This window comes from Artibeus jamaicensis, unplaced genomic scaffold (genome assembly GCF_021234435.1).
Source record: "Artibeus jamaicensis isolate MK-2021 breed Jamaican fruit bat unplaced genomic scaffold, CSHL_Jam_final contig_432, whole genome shotgun sequence".
NCBI lineage: Eukaryota > Metazoa > Chordata > Mammalia > Chiroptera > Phyllostomidae > Artibeus > Artibeus jamaicensis.
Window position 1 is genome coordinate 12633020 of NW_026521828.1, and position 18310 is coordinate 12651329.

General features: G+C 58.6%; 1 protein-coding gene across 7 annotated transcripts in view; it reads right to left on the reverse strand.

Annotated features, from left to right (window-relative positions):
* Positions 1-18310, reverse strand: part of NDST1 (N-deacetylase and N-sulfotransferase 1) — a 58649-nt gene that overhangs the window by 36628 nt on the left and 3711 nt on the right. The window contains exon 1 of one of the 7 annotated variants that reach the window (XM_053665866.1): positions 16955-17141. The exons of 5 other annotated variants lie outside the window; for them this stretch is intronic. The gene's annotated coding sequence lies outside the window, so the exon portion shown is untranslated. Of the gene's footprint in view, positions 1-3163; positions 3324-16954; positions 17142-18310 lie in introns of those variants that run through there. One more of the 7 variants, XM_037161919.2, reaches the window with a different exon arrangement.

The following is an 18310-nucleotide window of genomic DNA, read 5'->3' on the forward strand; positions in this document are numbered from 1 at the left end:
GCATTTGCGTCCCAGCTGTGCAGGACTTCCTCCAGCTCACTCAATCACACCCCTGGGAGGCCCAGACCAGAAGCAAATCCCTCCTCTGCTGGAATTCGCTGTGTCCCCCACCCCCACAGCCCTGCAGTGCCACCTGGCCCGGGGCCAAGCTGCTGCCCGTCAGTCATCCTGGAGGCCAAGGCCACCATCGAGGGACTGTTGGCGGTCTGGCTCAGAGTCCAGGGCCAAAAAGTGTGCAGTCCATCCTGCAGCGACACACAGGGACACTGAGGCCCAGAGAGAGAAAAGGATCCCCCAGGGGTTGCACCAGACAGGCCTGCCACACCCCCACCTACCTTGGCCGGTTTTCTTATTCAAGAAAACCCTGTCTACCCCCCTCCCTGGCCAGCAGTAGTTGGAGGTTGGACCTTGCCAGCTGTGGATTTCCAAAGCCCTCCTTGTGAGCCCCCCTGCTCTGTGTCCCACCACGAGGTGCCGGACTTATGCGGCCAGATGTCAAGCTGCTCTCAAGACTGGAACTCTGGTGGCCCAACTTCATGGGCAGCTTTCCCAGGAGAAATGGCCTCCCACCCATGGAAGGTACCCGAGAGACTCGAGCCCTGGCCGGTTACCCCCATTTGAATCCGCTACGAGGTGTCTCCAAGCTGAATGCCTCAATAGTACGGACATCACTCACTAGACAGGACACGCTTGTGCTGTGTGCTCTTGGTTAGCCCTTATGACAGCACCATCACCTGCTTTCAGCTCCTTTCACAGATGAGGAAACTGAGGCCCAGAGGGGCCCACGAGCTGCCCCAGTGCTCAGAGCTAATGAGCAGGTGACGGGGACCCTCAGCACAGAGCCACCTGCGTTCGCCATCCTTCAGAACCATAGGTCCTCCAAGCTCGCCCAGGACCTCCCACCCACTCGCCACTCCCTCTAAATGGGGCTGTTCCTGCTTTTATTTTCACCCATTTTACGTGTGTTTTAACTTACAAACAACCTTAAACTAGTCTTCTTGGAAGCAGCCCCACGAAGCATCAGTCAATCCACAAGCAAACGAAGCCTAAAACCCTGGTGCACTCCCAGGCTCTCAGCGGGGGTCCGTTGTGGGTTTCCTGGCAGGGAATGCCCAGCAGGAAACCTCAGGAACTTAGACCTGCTGGTTGGGAATTTGTCTTTCTTCCAACAGGGCTGAGCTGAGCCTGTACCTTTGCACCAGCTCTGAAGAAAGGGCTCACGGAGCAAACAAACAAGACAACTGTGGGAGGGGTGGACTGGGGACAGGCAGGTCAGGGCCAGCTGCCGTGCTGTCCCGAGGACAGGCTCACCTCCAGTCCCCCCAGAGCTCCCAGCGCAGACTGAGACGGGCAGGCCCATTACAGGGCATGCTCCTCATTAGCCCACTCCGCTTCCCAGAACAGGGCTGCCCCCTCCCGACCCCCAAATCCACTTACGACACACTGGAATCCACCTCTGACTGTTTTTCTTAGACTCAGGTCAGAGGCACACAAAAAGACCAGAACATGATTTCTCTGTAAACATCATAATCTCCCCAGCTGACAGCAGCCGGCAGAAACTGAGCTCCTGGTAACTCACCAGCCGCACACTGGGCTGTGCTGAGCACTTTCCCTGAGTTATCACACCCTGTCCTCACATCCTGAGAGGTGGTGTCACTGAGATGCACTTTACAGATGAGGAAACCTAGGCTCAGAGAGGGCAAGCAACTGACTCAAGGCCACCCAGCTGGGCAAAGGTAGAGCTAGGACAGCCCCTAGCCAGGCCACTTACAGCCCCTGCTTGTAACCCCTACATAGTCCTGCTGCCCCGCATTCCACAACCATTCTCGAGCCAGGTCTTCAGCCCAAAGCATACTCAGAAAGAGGTTTTCTGCAGGTGATCAGCCCAGCTGCCAAAATGTAGGCTAACCCAGAAGAAAGCCTTCGCTGGCAGAAGGGGCACCACAGTGCCCAGAGAGGCAGGCCCCCACATGAGAAAGGGGGCTGCCTCATGCCCGCTGCAGGGGCTCCTACTGAGGAAGAGGAGAGAGAGGCCGGAGCGGAGGTCAGAAGTGGCAGAGCTCAGTTAACCACCACGACGGAGAAGGACAAGGGTGACCGACCTGCCTCCTGGTCTAGGGCACGTGTAGCACTCTAGAAGGCATGTTCCACCGGAGACCTCACTTACTTGTCCTGCGGTTCCAGTGAAGTAGAAACAAGTTTACCGTGCCCTGAACTGTCTGCCCCCCACAGGGGAGCCGAGGAACGCCGGTCAAGCCCAGCCCCCCGCCCTCCCACCTGCCCACCCAGGTTGCCAGGTGCCCCGGGAGAGGATCCCAGGAGCAGGCGTGTTTGGGGGTCTCCACCTCATGGATGCGGAAGCCACACTTTACATGGGCTTGAAGTCCACGTCAGCACCCCAGCGCCCTGAACCCGCTCCCTGTGTGTGCCTGCGAACTTGGCCCCTGCCTTCTCTGGGCCTCTGTTTCTTCATCTGGACGAAGCGGGGAGTGAGCTAGACCAGAAGCCGATGGCCTCCTGGGGTCACAGAACCCTTTGAGGATACAACGACGGCTGTTCCTGGGCTCTCTCCTGACAGGCGCCACAGATGCAGGGTGGCTGCAGCTGCACTTTCCAAGCAAAGGACACAAAAACCCTCTGGGCCTGGCCCGCCCTGAGGAGCCACAGCACTCCAGGTCCAGACAGGACTGAAGCCACAAACGTGACGCCTGGGTGCCCTGGAGCCCACCACTGCAGCCCCACCATGCCCTGTGGTGAATCTCAAACTCTCAGACCTGTTGGCTTCAGGTGGATTTGTGGATTTGCCAAGCTCTCGGGAGAGGTTGCAAGAGAAACTGATTCCTTCCTTCCTTCTCACTCCCAGCCACCAGCCACCTCCTTCCCCTCTACGAGGACGCTGCCAAGTCAGCCCTGGCGTGGCCCCAGAGGCTGGGACACTGAAGGAACCTGCTTCTGGGCCTGAAGGCAGAGGGGACCCAGCACTAGGCTCCAGGGCCAGCGGCCCCAACCTCTGGACCGTGGGCCCCTCCTGCGTGGGTATGAACACACGCACACCCTGTGCACACGTACTTCCCGACAGACCTTGGAGGCCTGGACAGGAAGGAGGGCACTAAGGCCACAGTCAGAGGGTACGGGAAGCCAAGGAGAAAATGACAAGACCCACCGAGCTCCAAGCAGCAGCCACTCAGCTCCGAGTCTCTTCTCCTCCTCGCAACGGATCCTCACTCCTCACTTAGCACGGCCGCACCTAATCCCGGAGCCAGGGCAAATGGCATCTCAGTCAGCCCAGTCCCCTCCCTGGCAGGGAGGGACAGAGGGAGGTGCCCTAGGGCACCCTGAGCCACCAACCATATCCCCAGAAGCCTCCGGCCTCCCACCCCCCATCACATCTCTCCTTGGAGGCCACCAGCCCCTACCCCCTGAACCTCAGCCCAATTCAGCCCCCAGTCCAGGGACCCCTCCGCCAGGCCGGGGCCCTGCCGGAGCTGCCTTCCACAGGAGATGAGAAAGTATGCCCCTGACCCTGTGCGGACGAGTCCTCTGGTCCCCCTCCAGAAAGGTGGAGCCCTGACCAGTGTGCCTCACTTGGTTGGGTGGGCACTGTTCCACAAAGTGCAAGGCGGCTGGTTTGATTCCCGGTCAGGGCACACGCCTGGGTTTTAGGTTTGATCTCCGACTGCGGCACATCCAAGAAGCAACCGATTGATGTTTCTCTCTCTCATCTATGTTTCTCTCCCTCTTCCTCCCTCCTTTTCCTTCTCTCTAAAAATAAGTAAATAAAACCTCACGTGCTGCCTGCTGGCAGCAAGCGCAACTGACTTCAGTCCCGCCCGACTGCCTGTGTGACCTTAAAGCAAGGCCCTCCCTGCTCCAGGCCTCAGTTCCCCCCAGCTGTCCTTCAGCGAGGAGGAGGAAAGACTGACGTCCCCTGGCGGGCCAGCCGGTGGTCCAAGCCTCTGTGACGTTGGCTTTTGGCCCCTGCTGCATCCCAGCTGACCCGCCAGGCCCTTCTCGTCGCCCCGCCCTGTAGATGGGGAAGAAGGGTGACTGCCAGCGTGGAGGGGCAAACCATGCCAGAGCACCAGGTGCTAGAGCCGAAAAGGACTGACGAAGCCCAGAGAGGGGGAGCAACTCCCCCGAGGTCACACAGGCAGCGGGAAAGGGGCCAGGCGACCCGGTTCACTTCTCGGCAGCAAACATGTAAGAGCACCTGCAACACTCCTGTGTTTTTAGAGGACACCAGAGAGGGCAGAGGCAACTTGCTAAGGACAGAATTTCAAGCCCCAAGAGCAGCCACAGGAAAAAAAAAGGTGGCGTGTTTGGACGCCTGGGGCCAGGCGAAGCACACAGGGCAGGCTGTCCTAGGACCCCTCGGGTCACACTGTGAGGGTGGCCCAGGATCCCCCCAGCCCCAGGGGAACCCCAGGCACCCCTGTAGGAATTAGCAGTCTTGGCCACCGCTGACCAAGTCACCCGAGGCCCAGCCAGCAGGCCTGGCAGAGGTGATGGGGGGACTGGCCCAGGTAGACACATGGAGACCAGTCTGCCAGGAAGACGTGAAAGCCCTGGGGATCTGAGAGGCTCCAGGCCCTGTGGCCAAGCAGAGGGAGGCCAGGTACACGGCGGGTGATGAGGAGGGAGGGAAAGCTTTGAGGCACTTGGAGCTGCAGAAGCGCCTAATCTTCCGGAGTCCTGGTGGGCACAACACGGGGGCTTGCTGAGTCAAGGCCCACATCAAAGTGGCCTTGCCCCTCCAGACTTGCTGGGGCTTGTTGCGGAGGCAAGAGCCCACTGTCAACACGTGTACATGGTGAGGGGTTCAACACCTCAAAACGCACAGGGTGCGGCTGGCAGGGAGGGAGCAGAAGGCGGGCAGGAGGGCCCCGCTTTCTCTGGAGCACAGACAGCCAGAGTGAGCAGAGACTCGGCAAAAAGCGCCGGGTGACCTACATATCACAGGCTCCTTTTAATGGGACCCAGGGGGCCTCAGTGAGACTCCAGAAGGTGCCTCACAGATGTTCCCGCACTCCCCAGGCTCAGGAAACAGCTCGAAGGGTCAGGAGAGGACAGTTCCAGTCCTAGACCTCCAGGGCGGGGCAAGTGAGGCAGCTGGCACAGATGTCACGCGGGGGCCCTCTCAGGTGCTGCTGGGCTCCAGCGTGGCGGCGGCCCTGGGAGTGAGCGCCACCTCAGAGCAAACACGCCTTCGAGTTAGCTCTGGGGGCCCCACTTGCCTCATCTAGTGCCAGCCTTGTTTGTGACCTCAGTGACGCCTTCCTGGGCCTTCTTTGCTCACCTGTAAAATGGAATAAAGCCAGCTGGCTCCCGGGGCCCCCCTCTCAGCTAGGCGATTCTGTAGGGAGCATATCAGCCCCAGAAATGGGCACAAGGACCCCCACTCCCCACGCTCCATAAACCTGTAAGTCACCGTGCTCCAGCTGGGAACACATCATACAGCTGCAGCTGGGTCCTGGGCCCTTTGCTAATTGCTTGGCTCCACTTCAGCTGGGCATCATCTCACATTTGTGGAAACTGAGGCTCGAGGCAGTCAAGCAACTCGTTCAAGCTCCCAGTTGCAAACTGCTTAGCTGAGATCCGACCTGGTGCCTGGCTTTAATCCCTGCATTCCGTGGCATCAGCCACAGATTGCCCAAACCCACTAGGGCTTGGAGGACGCCACCGGGTCTTTGCACCTCCCACACTGAGCTCGAAATGCTGACACTAATGTGAAAGGCAGGCTGGCGGAGGCCGGGAGGAGGCGGGGACGGGAAGCCCGCGTGGGCGCTGGGCATCTGCAGGCTGACCGGCCTCCAGCCAAGCCAGTTGTCCGCCGCTGTGGCTACAATGTCCACATCACCACCAGCACACCGCAGTCACCGCTGTGCCATTTTTAAATCAGTCCAAAGACGCAAAGCTTTTTCACAGACTGTGCTTTGGCGTCACATGACCCCCTCACAGGAACGGGGCTGGGATCCCCTCTCCCTTGCACACGTGAGGGAAGCGGCAGTCCCCTGGGGGAGCAACTTCCCAAGAAGCACTCAGGAAGGCAGCGCTTGAGAGTGAATTTGGCGCCTGCATCTCCCACCTCCCAGTCCAGGGCTTTACCTCGCCTCTGCGCCCTTGACTTTTCAGTGTCACCGCATCGACTACCGTCATAAAGCAACAATGATCATCACTGAGCTCACTCTGCAGGTATTATACCCAGCACTTCACACAGTCTCTCTCATTTAACCATCACAACATCCTTGTAAATTAAGTACTGCTACCATTTTCATATCTCAGATGGAAACACCATGGCTCAGAAATGTGGAGCAACTGGCCCCAGGTCGCCAACTGAGGAAGGGGCAGAGCTGGGGTTCCAACCGAGGTCAGGCTGGTGCTGGGGCCTGGGCTCAGAACCTCAGGGCTGCTCTGCTCTGTCTGGTACGGAGAGGCTGGGAGACCAGGCGCACTCCAACAGGGTGTGCATCTGGCAGACATGGCAAGGTTACCATAATGGAAGGACAAACAAAGCTCTTGGAGAGCCCACAAGACTGAGGCTGTTGCAAGCATCTGGGCAGGAGGCCAGGAGTCTGCGCAAGGGACATGGGAACAGAGGGAGGTGACAGGTGGGAGGTGGCCTTGCGAGACCCTGGTCAAGTGCCTTGCTCTCTCTCAATTTACCCAGCTGTTGAGAAAAGTCTCTGGAATATCTTCAGAGACCCCTCCACCCCTAAAACGCCGGGGACCCTGGGAAAACAGCCACTGCTTGGTGACAGCCTGGCTGCGAGCCCCGGGGGACTCTGAAATGTCCTTGGCCATCCTGGCCTGGCTCGACTGCGGGAACCAGGCTTGCAAAGGCACAGGGCGGGGCAGCACGCCCACGCACCACTGAAGTGCGGGTCCTGAAGGGGCCACGTTCCGCCGCTGTCGGCCTCTCCACGGCTCCACAGCAGCACGCACCGCCCAACCGGGACCCACATCGGGAACCAAGGCCACATCCGAGTGTCCAGTGGAATGCCACTCCAGGCCCACCCTGCCACCGCTGGTCCTGTTTGGGGCCCTACATGCAACTCAAGTCCACTTGCTGTCAACCGACCCTGGATGCCCCTCACTCACGCTCCGTAAGCTCAACCCTGGGCGGGAGAGACAGGGGCCCTGGAGGAGACATTGGGGAAAACGACTAACCCCATGCCAAGGGACCCATGCAAGGCAGAGGCTGCCCACGCCAAGTCAGCGACACCCCTCAGGAGGGGGAGGGCAGGAGAGTCCATCAGGGCCAGCCCTCAGTTCTCACTCTGGCAGGCGGAAGGGGCTCAGCCCAAATCTCCACACTTAAAGCTGGCCCCTCAAACCACACGTACGACATGCTCCTACTCAATAACCTTCCATGGCTCCCACCACCTACCAGGCAAAACCCCCTTAACCTGACCGACTCCACAGGTCAGCGCTGCCAACGGCCTGCTGAGTGGGTGCGGCGTGGCTGTGCCCACGCCAGGCCCTCGATAAGTGCTGTGTGCACACCTTCTCCCTTAACCCTCACAGTGAGCCTGTGCCGCGGGCACTGCTTACAGATGGGAACGCTGAGGCTCGGGGTGGCTGCGTCACTGGACCGGAGCCTTACAGCCAAGGAATTATGTCCCTGCCAAAGAAAGGATTCACACCCACGCCTGGACTGAAAGCCCCGGTTTTAACCCTTGTGCCCTGTGGCCTCCTCGAGTGCTCCAGGCCACACTCAGAAGCCTGGGACCAGCTCAATGGCTCTGTGCACAGGAGGGGAAGCCAGGGCTCAGAGAAAAGGCCCTCTGTGCTGGCAGCGGAGTCAGGGTGAGGCCTGTGGCCTCCAGCCTCCCCTCCCAGGGCTCCCAGCACTCCCAGTCCCGGAGGAACTCTCACGAGAGAGACATGCCCACGCCAACTCTGTAACAATTAGTCCACAGAATCCGCCTTGCTCCTCCGTCCAGGAGGAGGTTTGCAAAGAGAAAAAAGGCCAGGAAGGGCCCGGGACATCTTCGCTCTTACAGACCAGACCCTCGGCGCCCAGAGAGGTTCCTGAGGGTCCGTGCCAATTCAACACCCCTGACCTGAAATCTCCGTCCGTTCTTCTCCCCCAAACTGCTTGTCCTGTAGTCTGCTCTGTTCTCGGTAAATGTCAACAGTGTCCTCGGGGAGCCACCAGCACCCTGTTCCTCTCACACCCCACATCTAATCTTCTGGCTCATCCTGCAAAATCGGCCCTGAGTCCGGCCCCTGGCCACCTCCCCGTGCCCACCGGGAGGTCCTCCCTTGCCCGAGGGAGTGCAGCAGCCTCCTAGCCAGGGTCCCACTTCTTCCTCCAGCCTCTGCTCCATGCGGCAGCCCTGTATACCCAAGCAAGTCAGACCCCGGCCCAGCCCCTCGCAGCTTCCCCTTTGCTCAGACTGGACAGCAAAGGCCGCTCAGTGGGCTCAGAGGCCCCGCACACTCTGTTGGGCCCCAGCTCCCGCCAGCACGGCTCTCGCTCTTCCTGCTCTGGCCTCCCCACTATCCCTCCAGCACAGCTCGCACCCTCCAGCCTCAGAGTCTTGGCCATGCTGTTCCCTCTGCCTGGAAGGCTCTTCCCTGGATAAATCACGGCCCCCTCCTTCCTGGCATCTGCTGTCCCCGCGCCAGAGGCTCCGTGACCACCTGACACGGCAGAGCCACTCCCTGAAGTCACCCGTTCTGGCCACAACCCAGCTTTATCTTTCTTTCAGGCACTCCTCACACCTGACTAACAGCTAGTGCAGGGCTGGCAGGTGCTGGTTTGTTGATTCTATCCCACCGCTATAATGTCAGCCCCAAGTCTTGGTCTGTTTTGTTCACGGCTGTGTCCCAGTGCCTAAAAAAAAAAGCCTGGAACAAAGTAGATGCTTACTTAAAAAGAACTGTTGAATGAGGGACTGCTGCCTTGCCCACGTGAACACACCTTTCAATTTCTGTGGTCCCCTAGAAGGCTGGGGTCACTTGGAGGCCAATCCCATACCCCACCTGTGCCAGCTGAAACCCAGAGGGTTGTCGCATGAACAGTGCCCCATCAAAGTGTCTTGGGAAAACTGAGTGCTTGGACCAAAACAGGACAATTACGCTGGTCCTTGGCCAATGCCGCTGGCCACCCTTTCGGCTGCTGAAGGAGAACTTTCTGAGTCTGAGAGCTGGGCCCATGGGGCGGCTCCAGTCGCCAGCAGGAATGCGAACCAGGCTGCTGCCGCCCTCCCTCCCAGCCCTCTGGAGCTGCCGGGGTCCAGCATCTACAAAGGCTGTCCCATGCTCCCAGCAGGAGGAGGCGGAGGAGGGGGGCCCGGAGCCACGCCTGCCCTTTTCCTGTTGTCAGCAGGAGGAACATCAGAAGGAAGCTTTGTTCTCAGAATAAAAAACGTGGAGCCCAGTGCCAGGCGGAAATGGGCACAGGCCCATAGGCGACAGTTGAAGGAGAAACAAAACAAAAAAAAAAATGGGATAGAGGATGGTTGAAGGGTCATTTGCACCCCCCACTGGTTTCATGCCTCTGGGGTGGCTGTGACATGCTGGTTTCGCTTCTCCAGGTCCAGGCCTGGAGGTCACCAGAGACAGCCCTGGCCTCAAGCAGACACCTGTCCCAGCTGAAGGATCAGGCAGTGGCCCTGCAGAGGGAGGTGGGGACAGAGGAGTGAGGCCTTGCCTGGCAGTCAGAGACTAGAGTCTAGGCCCAACTTTCCACATGCTCACAGGACACTCAGAGGGCCCGCCCTCTGTAGTCCTCAGTCTACCCATCTGTGCGTGGTATGCCCAGGTCTGCCCTGGAAGGCCCAGCCCACCTGCCACGAGACCACACACACGGGGTGCCCCTCAGCCTGCAGCCAAGTGGCGGGGCTGTCCAGGCACTCCCTCCCTGGCCCTGGGCTCAGGCCCTTCCACCAGGCACAGCCCCTGCCCGCTCTGACGGGGGCTCCCAGCCTGCCTCCCCCGCCAGCATCGGGGCCCTCCTCTCCTGAGCCGTTGCCTGAAGAACGTGAAACTCCTCTGGGCCTGGTCAAGGTGAGGCCAGGAGTCGGGGTTCTCCCTCCGCCCAACACTGGTGCCCGTCCCCACCCCCTCTTTCGTGGCTCACAGGGCACTTTCAGCCATGACCCCTGGGAGAAGCCCAGTGAGCTGGTACACAGGGGACAAAAGAGAAGCCCAGAGGGGGAGGGGCACGTTGCTCCCACACAGCACAACTGTCACCCAGGGCCCTTCCTACCAGCCCTGGGCTCCACGAGCCAGACAGGGTCCCCAAGGTGTGTCTCATGTCCGAGTCTTCCGAGTGGGGGAGGCTGTCGCCTCACAGACAGGACAGAAACTGCACATTTTTTATAAGCTTCCAGGTTTTTCTCGTACCCAGAGCCATATGACCTCCTCACAGCTAAGACTTCTTCCAGGTCGAGACATCTCAGCTGGCCTCAGGGGGTGTCTGGGATTTCAATTAAAAGAAAGAAATAAACCTCAGCTGGACAGACAGCTGGATACTCGAGATGATGGATCAAGTGCAACTCCAGGAGAATGACACAGAGAAAGGCCAAAGGAGGGGAAGCCCGGTCCGGTAAAGCACCTGAAATGACCCGCCGCCCCGGCCCCCTGTCCCCTCCGGATGCAGACCTGGCACTGATACCCTCTGAAAACTGCTGATCCCAGCCTCCCTTCTCCTCCCAGGCTCCCCCAAGCCCCCCAGGAGAGTAAACCATGGGGACGGCGGTGGGTTCAGAGCCCCTCTCCTCGGCGACACCGCAGCACCTCCAGTGACTCTTTACCCACACCGTAAGAAGCTGTCTGTGTACCGGCTAAGCAGCCACAGCTTGTGTGGGAGAGGATTCAGGGGCCGCAGGGCAAGTGGACCCAGGGCCTCTATTAAACGGGACCGTTGCATACAGCGGGAGCACCACTGCCATGCCTGGGCTCAGAAAGGAAGCACTTAGTATGCTCCTGCTGTGTACACTGCCCTGAGCCCAAGCCCGAGCCCTAGCACCGCGCTCCGAGGGACACAGGACCCTCAACGAGCCCACAGAGCAGACACAGAGGCACCACCTGGCGACACGGGAGAGAAAGCAGCCCATGCCATCAGGACAGGGTTGCAAATTCAGAAGCCCAGAGGGCCGGGAAGATCATGCAAGTGTGTGACATGGACGGTGGCGTTGGGGCCGAATAGAGCGCGTGGGCCCCTGTCCTTCCAGTAGTGGCCATGGCAGCATGGAGGTTGAAAATTTTCTGATCTTCCCGTTCCTGAAGTAAGGCCGGAAGTTGAGATTTTTATGTAAAATCTCCTTTGGCAACTAGCTCAATTTTTGGCATGGGCCCAGCAAAATCTGCCTGTGGGGCGGACGTGGCCTGCCAGTTTACCGCCTGTGTTTTCTTAAAAGGGACAGAGGACACGCCGTGGAGCTCAAGGAGAGGCCAACATGCCTGCAGCTGAGATACCAGGGAAGACTTCCTGGGAGAAGAGGCATCAGTGCTGGGCTGCAAGGGTGGGGAGGGCACTCCTAGGGAGGAAGTCGCGGGGAGGGGTGAGTAGACCTGCTGGAGCCACAGGGTCAAGGGCCCCCCAGCCTACTGCCTGCTTTTCCCCTATAAAGGAGTCCCTGTCTCCCTTCCCAAAGCAGGCACAAAGGCATTAGCTCTGTCTGTCCCCAGGTGGCAGGAGGAGGGGCCACCTGCCCAGCAAACCTCCAAACCAAATCAATGGGTGGCAGAATAGCACCGGTTCGATTTCATCCCTGGAGCCTGAAGAACAGGTCAGCTAATGCAACAGCTCCAATGGGGAAGGCGGGGCGGAGGATGGGGAAAGGAGCGGAAGAGACAATGGGGACAAAACGAGGTTGAGGATGGTGTCGTGCCTGGCCAGGCCCGGCCGATTACATAACCCTGCACCAGGACGAAGCCACGTTCAAGGCACCAGGGGGGCCTGGACTGGGGAATCTCAAAATCCAGAGGGTGGGCCCCTCCTCCGGTGTCCACCCCACGCTCCAACTTTGCCCTGCAGCTGCTGGAAAGCCTAGCACAGAGCGCAGGGCTGGAGATGGAGATGAAGACCCCCAGGATAAAGCACTTAAAGGGTCGCACAGCAAATAAGCAAAAAGTTGGAATAAAAAATAATAGCAAACTTTTACCCAGTGATTATTGTAGCAGGCACTGGAATAAGTCACTTTTGTGTATTATCTTATTTAAGTCCATCATATCCTAACTCTTATTACTCCCATTTTACAGATAGAGAAACTGAAATAAAGACACAGTAACTCACCCAAGATCATGCAGCTCGCAAGCGAAGGTGCAGGCGAGACCCCGACAGCGGCCCCACTCTGAACCACGGCCCACCGCACTGCCACGGGGCTGCTTTCCACTGGAACCGCACAGCCCCCTCTCCCAAGCCTGCTGTACAGACTGGCGGCGCCCACTCTCCTGCCCGCACTTTGAGGGAGGCCAAGTCCTCTCACAACCTGATAAAACCTACAGGCTCTCTGCACAGAAATGCCTTCCAAATGCAGCCTGTGGTCTCGTGGGCTCACAGATCCTTGCATTGGTGAGAATGGAGGGGTCAAGGTCACAGGATACACAGGATCAAGACTTAGGAGGTGGCAGAGGGAAAGGACTCCCTGAAGCCCGCTGGACCCCCTCATATCTGTCAACTTGGAGCCCAAACACACAGCCGCTTGGGTCCACAGGCGTGGGCACAATTGGGGCTGAAGGCCTAGTCATCCCTCAGGACTGGGAGAGCAGAATGAATCACGACACACGACAGCCCTTGCCTCTGCACCCACTGGGTGTGACTCCCAGCTCCCAGCTGCTGGGCAGACGGTGCATATCTGAGCCCCGGCATCTGGACAGGGGTGGCATCACCATGAGAACCCTCCCATCCTCCTCCTCCTGCCATGCAAGTCACTGCCCGGTGGGTCCACCTCGCTGAGGACAGGGCCTGGCCTCACCAAGGATGGAGTGGCTCCAAGTGCTTTCAAAGGGACCCCCACAGCCCCTGCGCCCGGCTTCCCACCAGGGTCCTAGGAGAAAGGTAAGTCAATAAAACGGCTTCTTTCAAGACACCACAAGACCCAGGCTCTCATCCAAACTCTTCCACGGCCTCACTGTTTGACCTCAAGCCCCTCCCTCCTCCGAGAGCCTCAGTTCTACCAACTGTAAAATGGGGAGACGACCCTCTCAAGTCCTTCCCCCACCCAAAGCCCTGAGTCTACAAACAAAAGCCCCTGACAAACTTCACGGAGCCCTGGGATCCTGCTTCAGGAAGTTTCATAAACATCCTCCAGAAAAACAAAAGTCAAACTTAAAGACTCTCTCTTTTTTTTTATAGGATATCAAGAAGCCCTTTTTATAGTCCAACTTCCCCCTTCCTACTTCCATTGTTCCAATATCCTCTGAGGACCAAGAAAATGCATTTGGTTTCCGTCTGGGGTTCAGGCTTCTTGGCACTCTTCCTCTTGGAAGCCGCCCCACCCTCCTTGGCAGCTTTCTCCCCAGCACACACCCATCTCTGCCCCCAGCACTGGTCTGGGCCACCCTGCGGGCTCCAGCTACCCAGCCTGCCAAAGATCAGGGGCAGTGGGTGGGGAGCAGGCAGGGACAGTTTTTGGGAAACAAACCCGCCCCTGGTCAGAACAGAGATGGCTCCGGGCTGTGGTCCCAATCGTGACGCCATGTGTGGGCCTGTGTGGGCTAGTCCTTGCCTCCCCTGGGCCTCAGTTTCCCACTGAGAAATGAAGTGGAACAGTGTGTTGAGAAAGCCCTTGGCCTCCTGGGCAGTACCTTAGGACACTGAGACAGAAAAGAACAGCAGGATAGACAGTGGGCTCTGACCTTGACCCCACCCTGCTCCTGCTAGAACCAGAGAAGACCCGAGTTTCTGTCCCCAGTTTCACCCCTTGCCCTCACTGTGGGACCTGGAACTCAGCATGGAGTCTCTCCGGGCCCTGCAAGGCCCGTCCCTGAGACAGGAAGAGTGACGGTGTCTGCAGTGGAGGCCCCAGTTTGGAGGCTGGAGACCTAATGTCCCCAACACAATCCCCAACACACACCCCAGCCTGACTCACTCATGTGACAGCGCACGTACCCTGGTATCTCTAACAAACCAATCTCAGTTGTGCCTGCCACACCAATAGCCCAGGACAACCCCCCACTGCCCCTTCCCCGTGAGATCCCGCTCCTAAGCACCCTTACAGAATTCTCCAGAATCCCTGCACCTACCACCTCGTGGCTCCAGGGCTTCAGTGTTTTCACCTACAAATGGGGACCATAGCAGCGCCTAATTTATAGGATTACTCCAGGGATTACTGCAGATACGATTACAGAAAAGTGCCTAACAAGCATTGATAAGCTCCCAGGAAATGTGAGCGGCAATTATACGATCCTCATTAAAATTATTGAGATGCTTAAAACCCCCAGACTGGTGACAGTGAAGGCCCTGACCCCTCTCCAGCCACATCTGGCTGCGGCACTCACCCACACGTGCTCGCAGCCCTGCCCCGGCACACCCCCGTCTCCCAGCAGGACCCACGCTCTCTGCCCAACCCCAGCTCTGGCCCCAGTCCCAGAACACAGCCAGCTTGCTCCTGGCACCCATCCTCACCACCCACAAATCGCCCCCTGCCCTCAAATCCCCCCACCCTGCCTTCCTCAAGTGGCCCCAGCAACGTCTCCTGCAATCCTGTCAGGGTTCTGTGAACCCCATCACTGCATCGCGAGATCTGCTGCTGGGGTCAGAAAGCTGTTACAAAGTGGGGGCTTCCTTGAAGACAGGGTAGAGCGAGACCAAGCTTTCCTCTGGGTTCCCCACATTCGCTGGGTGTCTGAACATGCTGACGGCTCAAGGAGAGGAGCATCAATTTTTAAAAAATTACCCAACCAGGGTTTCTCGAGCGTGAGCGTGCATCGGAATTACCTGGAGGGCTTCTGAAGACAGACTGCTGGTCCCCGTCTTGCTCCCATCTCTCCCACCTCCCCCTGCACCCCCCCCCCTTTTCTGATTCAGCAGGTCTGGGGTGGGGCTAGACAATTTGCATTTCTAACAAGTTTCCAGGTGATGCTGGTGTTGCTGGTCCAGAGACCAATTTCGAGAGCCACTAACTTGCCCTGCAGGTGAAAACGGGGAGCTCGAGAAGAGGTGATGCTGGCACTCCTGCGACAGCGGGAGAGGAGGCGGGGAGTCTGGGCAGAGGGTGCAGCAGGCGCAGGCCTGAGACCATGACGACACTGGGTTCTCCTCCCCGGCCTCTGCCCGGGCAGGCAAGGTAAACCAGAGGTGGCTGCAGCTGCGCAATGACTGCAGCAAACCTTCCCCGACCGCCACCCTGGATCTGCCCAGACAGGCCGGTCCTCGGCCGCCTGGGGCTGACGGGAATCCACACCCGGCCTCGTGGGGCCGGACCCTGCGTCTGAACCAGGCCAGAAACCTCACCGCCTCTCAGCCACGTGAGTGCCAGGATTCTGCCCCGCACCTCCAGACACAGCCCCTCCCCCTTGGCCAGCTCTGATTATTTACGTTTTCTCATTTCTGGTGCTTCACCTGGCCAGAGCAGCCCCTCAGAATCCAGCGGGCCTGACGGTGACCCCCGGAGCCTGGCCCTCTCCAGGCTGAGCCGTGCACTTCGCTGAGCCTTGGCTGCCACGTCTGCCACACGGGAATGGCAGAGCGCCCATCTCCTACTGCTGATGGGAGAAGGGCGAGGGGAGCTCCCTAATCAACCACACCACCAACTGAAACAATCACCGTAACTTACACGGGCCGAGCTTGGAGTTAAGCACCTTCCTGCAATACCTTTCTAAACACTGGGAGGTGGGGGCAGTTAGGGTTCCCTTTGTACGGATAAAAGAATTCCAGGGCTTGCCCCGGCCCCCAAGTAGGAAGTGGCCCAGCAGGGATTTGAACCCACACTGTCTGGCTCCAGAGCCTAGTTTCCGCCCTCTCCTTTGTGTCTTTCCCAGCCTCTGCTCTGCTCTGTGTCCTAGCCACCAGCTCCAAGACCTGGCCCAGGTCACCTCTCCCTGCCACGGTCTTCTCCCCTATCCCAGCACACAGGGAGGTTGGGCCAGGCCCTCTGGTGGCTCCACCCCTCAGCACACATAGCTTTATGCTTCGCGTCCCTGGGTCTTGGGGGCAGCCCCAGGGCCTGCCAGCCAAGCCACCTGACGGCATGAGTTTTAGATGCCCTTCAACACGGCCTCCAGTGGACTTCCATAACTCGAGCACTTAACCTTAATAAAAGGGGAGAAGAGGAAAAACAGGTGTGACAAAAAGAGGAATCCGCCAGGCTTCCTGGATAAGACCAGCAGCTCCCACACCCCACACGAATTGCCCTGCCTCTCCGGGCCTCGGTTTGGCACCTGAACAAGCCCTCTGGGACCATGGGACAGAAAGTTCAGGAACCCAGACTCCCAGGAGTCTTCCCCCGACCTCTGAAAGGACAGATGGCTCCCTAGATGCAAACAAACAGTAATACTAACAACCAGTCATCGCTGAAGGGCTCCTGCTTGCTGGGCTCTTACTCTGATCTGCTCAACCGCCCTAGCAGAACAGGGTTCCTCAGCCCCTCCTGCAGCTGAGAACGCTGATGCCCAGAGACAGCAGGTAATTGCACTGGATCCCACAGCCAATGCTGGCAGTGCTGAGGTTTGAACCCAGGACTTCTGCGTCCACTCTTCAATGCTGCCTGCTCCCACCAGTGCGGAAATGGGCCACACGCAGCCCCTGCTCCCGCAGCACCGAGTCCAGGAAAGACGAGGCATGTTCGTAAGGACCCCAGCCCAAAGCTGGGCCCCCGGAGAGGGCCGGAGAGCAGGCCCTGCGCACACAAAGCAGGGACCAGGCAGAGCCAGCTCTACGGGATTAGGGATGACTGACTGCGGAAAAGGAATGAGTGCAAGTAGGGGTGACACCAGAGCTGGGCGCTGGTGGGGGAGACCTGGGGGGTGAAGGGAAGTGGCTGGGGTGCAGCAAACTCACCGTCAGCAGAGACATGGAAGCAGGAAGGGAAGGGGTGCACACAGGGAGGGAGAAGCTGGCTCAGCTCCAGGGCTGAGGGGGACAGGAGATGGGGGCACTGCGGTCACATGGCCGACCTCCCGGACCTCACCTTCCCGTAAGTAAGTGTTCATTTATGATACACGTTTTAAGATTTGGTAACTCCAATCTGTATCAAAAAACAAAACATAGGAATGAAAGTGGCCAGGAAGCCCCTTAACACAAACTCCCCTCTACCTAGAAAAGAGCTTCATCGCCGGTGTGACTCCTTTGGTGACAGACTGGCTCTAGCCCTGAGGCCACACGGTCCACGCCATCCATGTCCACCCCTTCCACCAAGCTCCAAACCTCCTTAAACCTCTATTCAAGGAAGGAGCAGAGTAAGCCTGCCCCATGCCCCACCCCTCCCACTCCTTACCTTCAAACCCACCAGGCCTTTCCTCCAACCCCTGCCCATTCAGCCTGATTCATGGTTCAGCTTTTTCCTCATATTTGGGGGAAGAGAAATTGAACCCATTTCACAGATTGGGGAATGGGAGAAAAAGGTTCCAGTCCTCTGTGAAACCACAGTCCCTGGCAGCACAGGCTCTGGCAGCTGAGCGCAGTTCCCGAGAGGCCCCTAGTAGGTCAGCTGGGCTGCACCTGTTCCAGGGGGCAAGGGCCCTCCCAGGTGGAGCACTGCGGGCCCAGCATCTGTGGGGAACTTCCTGAGAGGTGCGAGAAGGGGCAGTTCTGAAAAGCTATGAGAAACACAGGATGGATGTGGGCCAACCACCACCCTCAGTGTTGAGGTTCTACAGTAAAATGGAACTGAAAGAGGTCACCCAGGCCTGAGCCTCCTTGTACATGCTTCCTGGACCCTCTCCAACCCCTCTGCATACCTTTAGCGACAGGGACCTCGCCTCCTGGCTGAGGAGCTTATTCCTGTTAACTCCCCTGTCACCTTGGTGCTGTCTGTGCCCACAGGAGCTACACAGGATAAGAGTATGCCCTCTGCCTGTAGAGAGCCCTCCAGGAACTTGAAAGCTGTGACACTGTCACTTAAGTGTCCTTGCCCAAACCTTAGACCACCTGTGATGGCTCCAGTCCCCAAGGCAGCTACCAAGTCTGGCAGCCCCTCCTGCTTCCCTCTCAAGCCCACGGCCTGAGTCAGACTTTGGTCAGCTCGCTGCTGGACCACGATTAGCGTCATCTCTGGGCTGGTTGCAACCCAGCCAGTCTTGCCATCATTTTTGGCCAAATGACCTGGGCAGAAACAGTTCAGGCCTGCGTTCAAATATAGCTCTGTAAGTGACTCGAGCCCTCTGAGCCTCCAGCTCCCCGTCTGAAAACGGGGCA